Source organism: Chrysochloris asiatica, unplaced genomic scaffold, assembly GCF_000296735.1.
Source record: "Chrysochloris asiatica unplaced genomic scaffold, ChrAsi1.0 scaffold00201, whole genome shotgun sequence".
Taxonomy (NCBI): domain Eukaryota; kingdom Metazoa; phylum Chordata; class Mammalia; order Afrosoricida; family Chrysochloridae; genus Chrysochloris; species Chrysochloris asiatica.
This window is the reverse complement of record NW_006408719.1, coordinates 5,289,586-5,304,534: the sequence shown is the minus strand read 5'-3', so window position 1 is coordinate 5,304,534 and position 14,949 is coordinate 5,289,586. Positions and strand designations below refer to the sequence as shown.

General features: G+C 36.7%; 1 pseudogene; it reads right to left on the bottom strand.

The window, feature by feature from the left end:
• Nucleotides 1-11,480, bottom strand: part of LOC102828983 — a 43,898-nt pseudogene extending 32,418 nt beyond the window's left edge.
• Nucleotides 11,481-14,949: the final 3,469 nt, after the last annotated feature.

Genomic DNA, 14,949 nt, shown 5'->3' with positions numbered 1-14,949 from the left:
AACCTTCAAAAAGAGCTTCAAAAGATTAATAATAAAATATCAGAAGTGGAAAATACACAGAAAAGAAAAAGGAGTAGAATTGAAGAGATAGAAACCAGAACCATCAAGTTGAAAGACAAAATTCTCAATAGTGCTAAGATAGAAAAGAAAGCAAAAAAGTAATAAAAAATTGAACTCTAAGATTCATGAGAGACAACATGAAGATGAATAACTTAAGAATTATTGACGATCCAGAACGGGAAGAATCACAGAAGTCCACAGAGGAGATAATTGAAGATCTTCTAGAAGAAAACATCCCTAACATCCTGAAAAGCAAAAAGATAAGCATTCAAGAGGCCAAACGAATCCCAGGAAGGATAGACTCCACAAGAAAATCACTAACACATATCATAATCAAGCTTTCAAAAATCAAAGACAAAGAGTGAGCAGGGCTTGATGAGAGATTAGGGTAGAGGTGCAGTGATGTTCACAATTAGCAATACCAAAGAATACCAGGCAAAGCAGATTCAGGGCATAGCTCCAAAACTCGGAACCACATAGCAAGGAAAAAATTTTAATTCTGAAGGATTATAGCTAGTGGAACTTGTAGCAGAAGTAAGAAATTGCTTACTTTCGAATCTGCCAGGATCAGCGGCCCAGAGCCGACAACTTGGGTGAGACCAAACCACAAGACCAAGATAACATTGCCATCATGAATTTTATCAGATGGTCTTGAAGGCAAGAAGTAGAAAGAGGACAATAAAGTCATACCCGTATTAGGCTACAAATTTTTTTTTTTTTTTTCGTCTCTCCCTCCTCTCCTTTTTCTGCAATTATAAACTGTGATGTCCAATCTAACTTTCTTGTTATTGTTTTGTTGTTCTTTTCTTTTCTTTTTTTGTTGCTGTTGCTGTTTTGCAATCCCACTTCCACTTTTGGGCATTTTTTTCTCTCCCTATATTACCCAAGAAGAAACAGCAAATGCTGTCATATAGTCAAGCTACAATCACACTCTATAAAGAACCAAAATCCAGGCAAAACCATTACCAACTTCAATAAACCAGGGAGACAGGTAACACCTGTGAAAGTTACACTGAGTTAAATAATAAGAGTGAAAAGGGAAGTCCACATCCTGATCACATCAACCTGGAGACAATCGGAAAGCATCAAAAATACCAAAACACATATTCAATTAAGAATTGCAGCCACAGGTAACCACTAAACATGCCCAAGAAGTAAAAGCAGATGACCTATCCGCACATGCCCCAAAATAAGATGAAATGACTGAGAAAAATGACCTAGAGGTAGACATGGACTCCAGTCTGTAAGGAGGGCAGGTGGCGGAAGCCATGCCATCAAGGAACGGAACTTCGAGACATCCTAAGCATGAAAAGCTCATTGTTTATCAAAGCGTCAATGAGTGTCTCCTTGGTTGGCAAAGCCTTGAGGAGAATCTCATGCCGTGGCCTTGCAGTTCTTGTTTTTTCCTTTTGTGCATGGCTCAATTTTGATCTTATTATAAGAAGTTCTTTAATAATTTTCTATATAATCACTTGATAATTTGCTATAATCATAGTAAAAAATTAAATTACACTTAGACACTCAATAAATTTAATCATGTAAAGTTATAATAGTTGCTTTTTACATCAACAATAAGTCTCACCATTAGGAAAAGCCACATCAGCTAAAAGCTTTTCAAGCTTAAGATTTCATCCTGCTTAGTAAACACTGAGGCACCTGAAAGAAACAATCTTACAATCAACATCCTGCTCAGTCCGTAGAGCAAGAGACACTGAGGCACCGGAAGATAACAAAGAGCCAATCAAGAACTGTGGGAACACGTAGAAATATGGGTAGAAATTTAACTAAGATGTTTTGGGAATTGTACGTATAGGGGAATTGCTGCTTTGTTTTTGACTATGAAACTTTAGGTACTTTTATTTTCTTATTCTTAAATCCATTATAAGTATAAAAAGTAATAGATGAGAGTAAAAATGCAAGTCAAGATATAGAACTTTGCTTAAAAGTTAATTAGACATTCTTAGGAGGATTAAAGAAAAACAAAAAGAGTTACAAATGAACCCGATGTTATCGGGATAATTAGGGGATGCAAAGGAACAGGATACAATAAGAATCAATCAAAGGAGTTTTCTGATGTTTCTGTGTTTGTTTTTTGTTGTTGTTGTTTTTGTTTTTGTTTTGTAACTTGAATGCTTGTTGAACACAAAGAATGTAACAATTAGTTACATTGTAATTGATGATAATAGTATATAAGAAGCAAAAAACTTTTGAGTAAAGAGAAGGCATCATCATCTGCCTAAGACTCACAACCCATCGACTCTGTGTGTGTGTGTGTGTGTGTGTGTGTGTGTGTTTCGCCAACTCCACATCCCCTTTCTAGAGCCCCATAATAATTTGTCAAGGCTGGTCTCCGGCAGGCAGGGTTTGGAAATGCCTGAGAAGAAATTCAAATAAATTATTATAAAATATTTCAAAACACTTTAAAATGGAGCTGAGAAAAGTAAGGAAGCAGTCAGGAAAGTGCTACACGAACTATCAAATAAGATAGATACAGCATTGGAAACAATACAAAACCTACAGAAAGAGGTCCAAATGATCAATAATAGAATATCAGAAATAGACAATACACTGAAAGGGCAAAGTAGTAGAATATACGAGATGGAAGGCAGAACCAGTGAGTTAGAAGGCAAATCTCTCAATACCACTAAGATAGAAGAGTAAACAGACAAAATGATTAAAAAAAAAAAAACTGGAGGTCTAAGACACATGTTGGAAAACATGAAGAAGAATAACTTAAGAAATATCAGAATTCCAGAACAACAAGAATCACATAAGTCCACAGAGGAAAAGTTGAAGAACTGCTGGAAGAAAATCTCTCTAACACCATGAAAAGAGAAATGATAAACATTCAAGAAGGTCAACAAACTTCAAGAAGGATAGACCCCAAAAGAAAATCACCAAGACATATCATAATCAAGCTCTCCAAAATCAAAGATAAGATAATCCGCCATATAAATTAGAAAAAAGAAAAGAACCACATGATCATATCGATTGAGGCAGAAACAGAATTTGACAAAATCCAACATCCATTCCTGATAAAAATGTTCAATAAAGTAGGAATTGAAGGGAAATTCCTCAACATAATTAAGAGTATATATGCAAAACCAACAGCCTACATTACTCTCAATGGAGACAAACTGAAAGCCTTCCCTCCAAACAGGAACCAGAGAAGGATTACCTTTGTCACCATTTCTATTTCAATATTGTACTAGAAGTCTTAGCAAGAGCAATATCACAACACAGGGAGATTAAACACATCCAAATTGGAAAAGAAGAAGTAAATTTCTCTATATTTGCAATCTACATGATCCTATATGTAGAAAATCTCAAAGACTCAGTAAAAAAGCAACTAGACATCATTGGAAGATTCAGCAAATTGGAAGGATATAAGATCAACATACAAAAATCAGTTGGATTCCTCTATACCAAAAATGACAGCACTGAAAAGGATATTAGGAAAGCAATACCATTTACAATAATCTTCCAAAAGATGAAATATTGAGGAATAAATTTAACCAGAGAAACAAAGGACTTATATAAAGAAAACTACAAAACACTACTACAAGAATCCAAAAAAGACCTACAAAAATGGAAGAATGTTCCATGCACTGGGATAGAAAGACTTACATTGTGAAAATGTCAATACCGCCCAAAGAATTTACACAAATAATGCAATTTCAATCCAGAATCCAATGACATTCTTCAAAGAGATGGAAAAAACAATTACAAAATTTGTATGCAAAGGAAAGATAACCATGATAACCAAAGCACTGCTTAAGAAGAAAGAAAAGGTAGGAAACCTCTCACTCCCTGACTTCAAAATTGATTGCATGGCTACAGTGGTCAAAACAGATTGGTACTGGTACAGTGCAAGATACATTGTTCAATAGCACAGAATCGAGAATCCAGAAATTAAACCATCCACATACAGCCAACTAATTTTTGACAAAGTACCTAAATATATCACATGGGAAAATTATAGTGTCTTCAACAGATGATTCTGGCAGAACTGGAAAGTGCTATGCAAAAGATTAAAACAAGATCTTCACTTCATGCCTTATACAAAAATCACTTAGCATGGATTAAAGACCAAAATGTGAATCCCAGAATTATGAAGGCCATCAATGAAAAAATAGGGACAAATGTGAGGGCACTAATTCAAGGAATACACAAACCACCAAACATTTTGAAAGCTACACAAACAAAAATAAACAAAAAAAGTGATTGAGACACATTAAAAATTAAAAACTTATGTGCTTCAAAAGACTTCACCAGAAGAGTAATAAAGCAAGCCACAGAAGGGGAACAAATCTTTTGCAATGACACATCACAAGGCAGTCATTTCTAAAATATATAGGAAACAACAACAATTCTAAAAGAAAAAGACAAATAACACAATTTAAAAAACGGACACAGGACATGAATGAGGAGATCGAGGCAGCCAATAAACATATGAAGATATGTTCATGATCACTAGCCATTAGAAAGATGCAAATCAAAACAACAATGAGATATCATTTCACACCAGTAATAGCAGCAAAGATTAAAAAAGAGTAGACGACAATAAATGCTGGTGAGGATGTAGAGGGACTGGGAAGCTCTTGCTTTCCTGGTTGGATTGTAAAATGATCCAACCTCTCTGGAAAGAAATATGGCATTTTCTCAGAAGGTTGGAAAAAGAAATACCTTATGATCCATCTATTCCTCTACTTGGTATTTAACCACAAGAAGTACGAGCCATAACATGAATAGATATATTCACACCAATGTTCATAGCAGCACTATTTACAATAGCAAACAGATGGAGACAGTTTAAGTGCCCATCAACAGAAGTATGGTTAAACACACTGTGGTACATGCACACAATGGAATATTATGCTACCTTGAAGAATAACATGGAAGCTCCAAGCCACAGCATAACATGGATGGACTTTGAAGACATTATTTTGAGTGAAACTTGTCAGTCACAGAAGGAGAAATACTGCATAGGACCACTACTGTAAAAGACTAAGAAAAAGAACCCATACTAAAGAGGGAGGTGTTCTTTGCTGGTTACTGGGATGTGAGGGGTAGGGTGAGGGGAGGGAGTGGAAGGTGTAGCATAGGGTAGTGAATAGAAATAGGATAGTTTGGAGGATAGGGAGGGAGGCAATACACAAAAAGGGGGAGGTGAATGGAAGAACAAACTGGACGAGAAAAGAATTAGGCTGGTGTGCATGAACTAAGGGGGACAGAAGTAAATAAAGATGTATACACAATTTTGAATAACACGGCTCTAAGATACAGGGATTGAGACATGTTTGGAATGGGCAAAAGGAAGGAAATAATATTAAGATGCTTGACTGTCTTTTGAATGTTGGTTTCCTTGACATACCATTATAAAATAGACACTTGAGGGGGAGAGAAAGGTATAGCCAGAAATATCACCATAGAAAGCTTGTAATTCCATCTTCTGCCTATAACTGATTAGAATACCTAAAATGGGCTACAATGTGCCCAGTAAAGGAGACTTTCTGAGGAGCCTCTGCATTACATAAGACCATAGGTGGAATCCTGAACCACATCCAAAATCTTCTGTGGTTGGAAATTTCCACTGGAAAGGACAAGCAGACCAGCCTGGAGCAGCTAGAGGAACAGAAGACACTTCTTGAAAGAAAGACCTACAGGAAAAATACAAAACAATATAGGCAGTCCAATTAATTACTACCAGAACAAGGAAGTTGCTCACCCAGGAGACATCAATCCAAGTGGTCAGATCCCCTCATGGCAAACCCCCTTCCAAGACTAAGACTCAGTGGGAATACACGCTCTGATTGATGACCACATTTGTCACTGATAAGGGGAAATGGGGGAAAAACAGCAATTAAGCTGCGAACTAAGCCCTACAACATTCAACAGACTCCTGTGAACCCAGATGGAGACCTGGTTGCCCAGCAGTGTTGAAATACCAGAGGACTCTTTGGCCCAGAGTCAGTGACATAGCCACAGAGGACTGACTAAAGTGGAGAGTGAAGCATCCAGATGATAAGAAGAGAGGGCATATGTAAAAGATCACCCACACTTGCAGTTAATACCCACTTGACCTGGCTTCAATGACTGGATGATCAGAGCTCAACAAGAAGAGGAAGAAAAGAGTAATCTGATACAATTTGATGAACTTGAACTACACCTATGCATGCAGTAACTCAAAAGAAAGAACACATCTTTCCACCGAGGATCATTCCCACCCCCTCATTACACAGAGTAGACAGGGATGGACAACTTGGGCATTGGCTAAACAAAATGGGGGGAGGGGAGCTACAAAGTCAAGAAGTGACTGGCTTACAAGCTTTCAAGAGGGATCCTAGATCCAGAGGGCGTGGAGGAAGGTAGAATCTCCACTGAGTAGTAGCCAATCTGTCTGGGCGTGGCTGATGAAAGGAGATGAGGATAGGTCTCTTGAAATACAATAGTGAATAATTGTTATCAGGACTGACTATGAGGATTGGAAATATAAAAGTAGACATTTTAGCCAAAAGTGAGTGACTTTGCAGTCTAGGAGTGGTGGTCCCTGGGACCATAAATGGAGAAGAGCGGAGAGCGGGACCCTACCCAGAGAAGCAGTGATGCCAGAAATTGAGGCAGAGATGATGACGTGGAGAGATGGAGCGATTGAGGATTTCAGACCCAGAGAGGGAGAGGGGCTGTGTGCTGACCACCAGTGTGCAGGCTTTTAACCCTTTGGTTGGTTGATGATACATTGATGAAATTGTAACCATGGCAATGAAATGATGCACAATATGATGAATGTAAAGCTAATGTACTCCCATGCAAACTATCACATAATAATAAAACATTTTTTTTTTTAAAAATCAAGGGCAAAGAGAGAAATCTGAAAGGAGCTTAGGGCAACAGAAGGGTCACTTACAAAGGCAAACATCAGATTAAGCTCTGATCTCTCAGCAGAAACCATGAAGGCAAGAAAGCAGTGCGAAGACATATGTAAAACCCCAAAAGAAAAAAAAAAAAGAAAAATTGACAACCAAGATTTCCCTAGCCAGAAAAGTTGTCAATCAAATACGAAGATGTAATAAAAACATTCCTGGATAAACAGAAGCTATGGGATTTTTCTATAGCCAAGAGAGCGCATTTACATTTCCAACCCTCACAGTCAGTCCGGATAACAATTATTCTCCAAGCTGAAATGAAACATGAGCAGTAGTGGCAATATAAACCATCAGAGGAGAAGAGCGGAGTGCAGGACCCTACCCAGAGACACAGTGATGCCAGAGATGGAGGCAGAGATGATGACGTGGAGAGATAGAGCGGCTGGGAACTCTAGACACAGAAAGGGAGAGGGGCTGTGTGCTGATGACCATGGGGCAGGCTTGCAGGCTGTACCCTTTGGTTCGTTGATTATCATGGAGGGGATTGTAACCATGGCAATGTAAGATATATGATAGGATTAATACAAGGCTAATGTTCTCCCAAGTAAACTATCACATAATTCATAATAAAGCAGTAAATTAAAAGGAATAGACAAACAGAAAGAAACTTGACAAAGACAGAGTGGATTTAAACAAAACAATCATCCAACATGAACTCATAGATGTGAACAGAGTATTCAACCCAAAAACAGCAAAAGGCACAATCATTTCCAGGGCACATGGAACATTCTCCAGAATAGACCATGCCTTAAGTCACAATACAAGCTTCCATAATTGTATAAACATCAAAATGCTATAAAGCATCTTCACAGACCACAATGCTATAAAATTAGAAATCAACAATAGGAAGACAAAAGAAATAAATCAAATACATGGAAACTGAATAACACTCTGCTGAAATGCTACTGGGTAGTAGAAGAAATAAAATGTGAATTAACAAAGTTCTAAGAAGCAAATGAGGATAAAAGCACAACATACCAAAAATGTTGGGACACTGTACAAGCAGTGCTGAGAGGATAATTTATTTTAATAAATGCACACATACAAAAAGAAGAAAGAACCAAAATCAAAACATTAACTCAACATCTCCAACAACTAGAAAAAACAGACTAGTAAAGTAAACCTTCAGTCAACAGAAGAAAATAAATAATAAAGATAAATGCAGAAAAAAAAAAGATAGAAAACAGAAAAGCTATAGAAAGAATCAACAAGGCAAGGAGCTGGTTCTTCAAAAGGATTAATAAAATTAATAAACCATTGGCAAACCTAACATAAGAAAAGAGTGAGAAGACACAAATAACACACATAAAAAATCACATCAGTGATGTCACAGTAGAACTCATAGAAACAAAAAGGATAATAGTAGAATATAATGAAGAGTTGTAGTCCAACAAATTGAAAATCTAGAGGAGATGGATACATTTTTAGAAAAGCACGACCTACCTAAACTTACACAGAGTGAAGTAGAAAAGTGGAACAGACCTATAACAAAGGAAAAAAATTAACAGGTCATCAAAAAATTTCCAGCCAACAAAAAAAATCCAGGTCTTGATAGCTTCAAACCAAACATTAAGAGAACTACTGTCACCAATTCTACTTAAATTATTCCAGAATATAGAAAAGGCTGGAAAGTGTCCTAACACATTTTATGAAGTAAGCATAACCCTTATACCAAAACTGAGGAAAGAAATCACTAAGAAAGAAAATTATTGACCAATATCCATCATGAGCATAGATGCAAAAATTCTCAACAAAATCTTAGCCAACAGAATCCAGCAGCACATCAAATAATAATAATAATAATAATAATAATACATCATGACCAAGTGGGATTCATATTAGGGATGCAAGGATGGTTCAATGTTAGAAAAACAATCAGTGTAATCCATCATATAAATAAGAAAAAGGAAAAGAACTACATGATCATATCGATTGATGCACAAAAGGCGTTTGACAAAATCCAACATTCATTCCTGATAAAAACACTCAACAAAGTAGGAATTGAAGGGAAATTCCTCAACATTGTTAAGTGCATATATACATAACCAACATCCAACATCACTCTCAATAGCGAGAAACTGAAAGCCTTTACTTTGAGATCAGGAACCAAACAAGGATGTCCTTTATCACCTCTTCAATTCATTATTGTGCTGGAACTCTTAGCAAGAGCTGTAACGTAAGATAGGGAAATTAAAAGCATCCAAATTGGCAAAGATAAAGTAAAACTGCCTCTATTTGCAGAAGATATGATCCTATACATAGAGAACCCCCAAAACTCAGCAAAATAACAACTAGACCTCAATGGAAGATTAAGCAAAGTGTCAGGGTACAAGATCAACATAAAAAAAAAAAAAAATCAGTTGGATTCTTCTATACTCTTAATGACAGCACTGAAAAATAGCTAACCGAAGGATAAAATATTTAGGAATAAATGTAACCAAAGAAACAAAGGACCTATACAAAGAAACCTACAAAACACTACTACAATAATCCAAAAGAGACTTACCAAAATGGAAGAATATACCATGCCACAAGATAGGAAGAATTAATATTGTGAAAATGTCAATACTACCCAAAACATTGCACACATATAACACAACAGCAATCCAGATTCCAATGACATTCTTTCAATAGATAGAAAAAAGCATCACAAACATTACATGTAAGTAAAAAGACACAGGATAAGCACAGAATTGCTTAAGAAGAACAACAAAGTTGAAAGACTCTCATTCCCTGATTTCAGAGTTTACTACATGGCTACAGTATTCAAAACAGCTTGATACAGGTAAAATGAACAATTCATAGATGAATAAAAACAGAATTGAGAATCCAGGTATTAACCTATCCATATAGAGTCAACTGATCTTTGACAAACGTGCAAAGCAGATGGTGCTGGCAGAACTGGAAATCCATATGCAAAATATTGAAACAAGACTTTTTGTCATGGCCCATGCTCAAAATTAGCAGTTTTTGATTTGCATGATAAATAGTCCAGAGTAGCACACCCAAATGAAGAATATGTTGCCTCCCAAATCCCAAAAGGCCTACCAGGCATTGTGTCTCTTTTAAAGTTGTGTGAGGCACCAAAAGCAATAACATATCCTTCACTTTAGTAAAACTATCTCTACATATATCACACAACTGACCCCTAGAAAATTTACTGAGGTTAAAGGTGCTTGAATTTTTGTTGGGTTAATTTCCCACCCACCATGATTTACAAATAAGTCTAGAGTCATTGATACTTCTTCCTCAATAAGGCCAAATAAAGCATAACATCATCAATCTAATGGACCAATGTGATGTGTTTGGGCAGGTAAAGGAAATCAAGGTGCCTGCAGACTAAACTATGACATAGTGCTAGAAAGTTAATGTACCATTAAGGTAAGAAAGTATATTGTTCACTTTGCCACCTGAAGTTGAACTGCTTTTGATGATCCTTAGAAACTGGAATTGAGTAAAAGGCATAGGCCATATCAATAGCTTCATACCAGGTACCAGGAGATGTATTACTTTGTTCAAGCAAAGAAACATCTAAAACAGAAAGTGCAATAGAAGTCACAACCTGGTTAAGTTTTCGATAATCCTCTATCATTCTCTAAGATTCAATTGGTTTTTGCACAGGTCAGATAGTTGAGTTAAATAGGAATGTGTTGGGAATCATCATCCTTATATCTTTCAAGTACTTGATTGTAGCACCAATCTCAGTAATACTTCCAGGAATGTGGTTTTGCTTTTGGTTTACTATCTTGCTAGCTAAAGGTAGTTCTAATGGTTTCCACTTGATTTTTCCAACCATAATAGTGCTTATTCCACATTTCAGGGATCCAATGTGAGGATTCTGCCAGTTGCTGAATATGTCTATTCCAAAGATGCATTCTGGAACTTGGGAAATCACCACAGGATGAGTTTGAATACCCAGAGTGAGATGGACCTTATCTAAGATCCCATTGATAATTTTACCTCCATGTGACTTGACTGGGGAGCCATAGTGATGTTTACTGTCTTCTGGAATTAGTGCCAATTCACAGACAGTGTCCAGTAATCCTTTAAATGTCTGATTATTTCCTTTCCACAAATGAACAATCATCCTTGAAAAAGGCTAGTGTTCCCTTTGAGGAAGGCTGGGAGAAAGAGACAGCTGGCACAATAGTGAGGTCCTTCTTAAAGGAGACCTAGCTACCCTTTCATTCAAGGGGTTGTGGTTCTGTAATCTGGCTCAACTCTAGGAATTGATTTTGAGACTGTAAGTCTATATTCTGGCAATCCAAGTTAGACTGCCCTTTACTTGACCCAGATTTCTTCCTCTTGTACTAAGTAAATATTTAGTAGGTTTCCTATCTATTTCACTCCAAAGGACACCCTGCCTAGTTAGCCAAAACAATTAAGTCCATAATAAGCTACCTATTATTATTACTACTTTGGTTCTGCTATCATGGTAACCATGCCTACCATGTCTTTATCAGTTAAAGGCTTCCGGTTGTCTACTATCAACATGTGGTCAATCAGCCCCAATGGGATTAGGTGTCTTCACTCAATAAAGTCAGTACCTACTATCAAATCCATTGTACACAATACAGCAATCACAGCAGTCTTCAAGAATCCTAGGGTTCCCTTTACAAATTTGTTTCTCACTGTTGTGGTGAAAGTTGTGTCCTCTGGGCACTGCATGTTTGGGTTTATGGGCTTCTACTGATAAATTATCTCTAACAAGCCAATTTGTCCAAATTCTTTAGATTCCATACATACTCTACAGAATACCACCAAGGCAGTTCTGTTACTTCACTTTGATGTAGGTAACAGCCTTTTCCAAGGATGACATGTGCAGTCCAGGTTTCAGTGAAATAACCAAATAAACTATAAGATCCTTTCCTAACCTCACAAGCTGAAACACTGAATGAAAAATCTGTGCTTAGTGGACCAATGGCAATAAATTCAGGCCAATCCAAAATTATGCTCCTTACACCATTAACCCACACCCTTTTTAAACATTCCCACAATATTCTCCTGGTTTCTGTTTAGACATATTAGAAAAATCAAGCATTTATTTTGGAGTGTGGCTCACTGGTCACAATTTGTACTTCACCTTTTGGGGATCACTGAGACTTACATCTATTTATAAATCTAGAAGCAATAATTGGCAGAGATGTTTCCTGGGAATATTCAGCAATGTCTTGTAAGACATCTACCTTACATTATGCCTCAGGAAGTGCCTCTGGCACCATCCCAACAGAAACAATTTAGTTAATAGTATCAAAAGTGGGAAGAGGAGATGCTTTTACTGATAAGGGATTTTTTTTTTTTTCAGGTGGAAGGAGTGGGAGTGTTGGCAAGAATGACACGATGGGATGTATAGACTCTCTGTCCCCAGCATCCTGATTATCTGTCCAAATGCCCCCATCCCAAGTTTCAGAATTCCTCACATTAGCATCATTAGCCATCCCAAGTTGGCAGTTAACTCAGTGTTGCAATTAAGCCACTCTTAGAATGAGACTCTGGCTCAGGTTTTCCACAATATCAGTCCTGTCATTACAGAAAATTAGGCTTTCTTCAGGGCACAAGTGGAAACTTCAAGATTTTTAATATGGCCCATCTCTTTCTTTTGCCATTTGGTCTGTTGTAAGTAGGAACAACTAACCAGCTTCACTATATATCTCACCTTGTCAAAATTGCAGAAAAGTATCATACACATGAGCACCCAGAGTTTCACTTCTTGCCAATAACAATCTATTGGCATTTTGCATATTAGTATTGCCAACTCATGCCATGTATTAGCAGCACCCTCACTCTCTTTACTAGTAGATGCAGAGTTGCCATTAAATTTAGCATTGCCATTAAATTTAGTCAGACATAAGAACCAATTTTAAAGACTCATCTTTGCTATATTGTTTCTCTAAAACTAATCTTGGTACAAAATGTCTTTTAGGCTGGATTCTCTGGAGAAGCAAAGCCAGTGAAAGGTATATTTGTTGTTTGTTGTTGAATTGGTTCCAACTCATAATGAACCTATATAGGGTTTATATATATATATATATATATAGAGAGAGAGAGAGAGAGAGAGAGAGAGAGAGAGAGAGAAGTTTGTATCAAGGAAATAGCTCATTATTTTAGAGATACTTGGCACTGGGGCAGCGGTGGCAGCAGGATGACATGTGACTAATACCTGGGCAAGTGGGATGGAGAAACAGTGGAATGGATCACAAGAACCGGTGTTGACAGGAACAGACATGCAGGACCCTCTGGTTGGCATCCAGGTTTCTAGGCACACTAGGCATGCAGGCCTAACAGGCAAGCAGACCTGCTACTGGCTCAGGTCAAAGACACATAGGTGGAAGATGACCCAGATTCAATATTCAGATCCAGTGGAGAAGAGCACATGTCTTTCCTGCATGTCCATTATATTGGAAGCAGGCCACACCCTAAGGAAACATCCTTTCAGTTGATTGACTGCTCATAGCTAATCATCATAGAGTTAACTTTATGCCTTCTCACAGCTGATCATCAAAGATTTAACCATCACTACCAAAAAAGTGATAATCTTAGGTCAATCAAGTTCAAACAGAACCTTATTGTCACACTCTATAATGATGGTGGTGGTGGTGTGTCCTGTAGTTGATTCTGACTTACAACAATCCTGCATAAGTTTTCCAAGGCTGCAAATCTTTACAGGAACAGAAAGCCTCATCTTTCTCCCATGGAATGGCTGGTAGTTTCGAAGTGATGACCTTGAGGTTAACAGCCTGACATAATAAAAAATTTTAATACATCACTTTAGAAAAAGGACAGAACAACTAGAAAGAAACTCAACAAAGACAAAAAGGAAGCAAAAATGCAATCAAGTTGACCTCATAGGTTTAGACTCAGCACTCAATCCATAAAGAGCATAATACACATTATTTTCCAGTGCACCTGGAGCATTCTCCTAAATAGTCCATATATGAGGCCACAAAGCAAGTCTCAGTAAATTTAGAAACATCAATATACTTCAAATCATCTCACATCACAATGCAATAACATTTGAAATCAACTATAGGAAGATACAGGAAACAAAATCAAATACAAGGAAACTGAATAACACCTTACTAAAAAGCTACTGGGCTGTTGTTGTTGTTGTTCAGTGCCATTGAGTTGATTCTGACCAATAGCGACCCTGTATAGGATTTCCAATGAGCAGATGGTGAGCTTGAACCATCGAACTAGCACTTCAAATGACTTTGCAGTCTGACATATAGTGTAAAAAAATAAAGTTCTTGAAGTAAATGAGAATGAAAACACAGCATACCAAACCTTTGAGAGATTGTAAAAGCAGTTCATAGAGGGTAACTTACAGCAATAATATATGCATGCATCTAAAAAGAAGAAAGATCCCAAATGAACACTTTAATTCAACATCTCCAACAATTAGAAAAAGACCAGCATAGTAAGCCTATAGTTACCAGAAGAAAACAAATAATGAAGATAACAGTAAAATAAATGAATTAGACAATAGAAAAAGAATAGAATTGATAAGACAAGAAGTTGATTCTTTGAAAGGATTAATAAACTTACAAACCATTGGCATATCTAACAACAACAACAAAAAAATGTGAGAAGATGTAAATAACACGTATAGGAAATGATATGGGTGATGTCACAACAGAACCAAAGGAAATAATAAGGATAATAATAGAATACTATGAAATGTTATTCTCCAATAAATTTGAAAGTGTAGCAGAAAATGATACATTTAAAAAAAAAACACGACCTTCCTAAACTAATTATGTGAATGGAGTAAAGGGTTTAGAACTTTCATTTTTTGATAGGGAAAAACAAACATCCATTAATAATAAAAATATGGAATGTGCAAAGTATGAATCTATTAAAATTGGAAGTTGACAAAAGTTAAGTGTAACACATAATTCATAGGAATTAATGAAGTGAAATGGACTTTTAATGGTTACTTTTAATAAGATAATCATGTTATTTA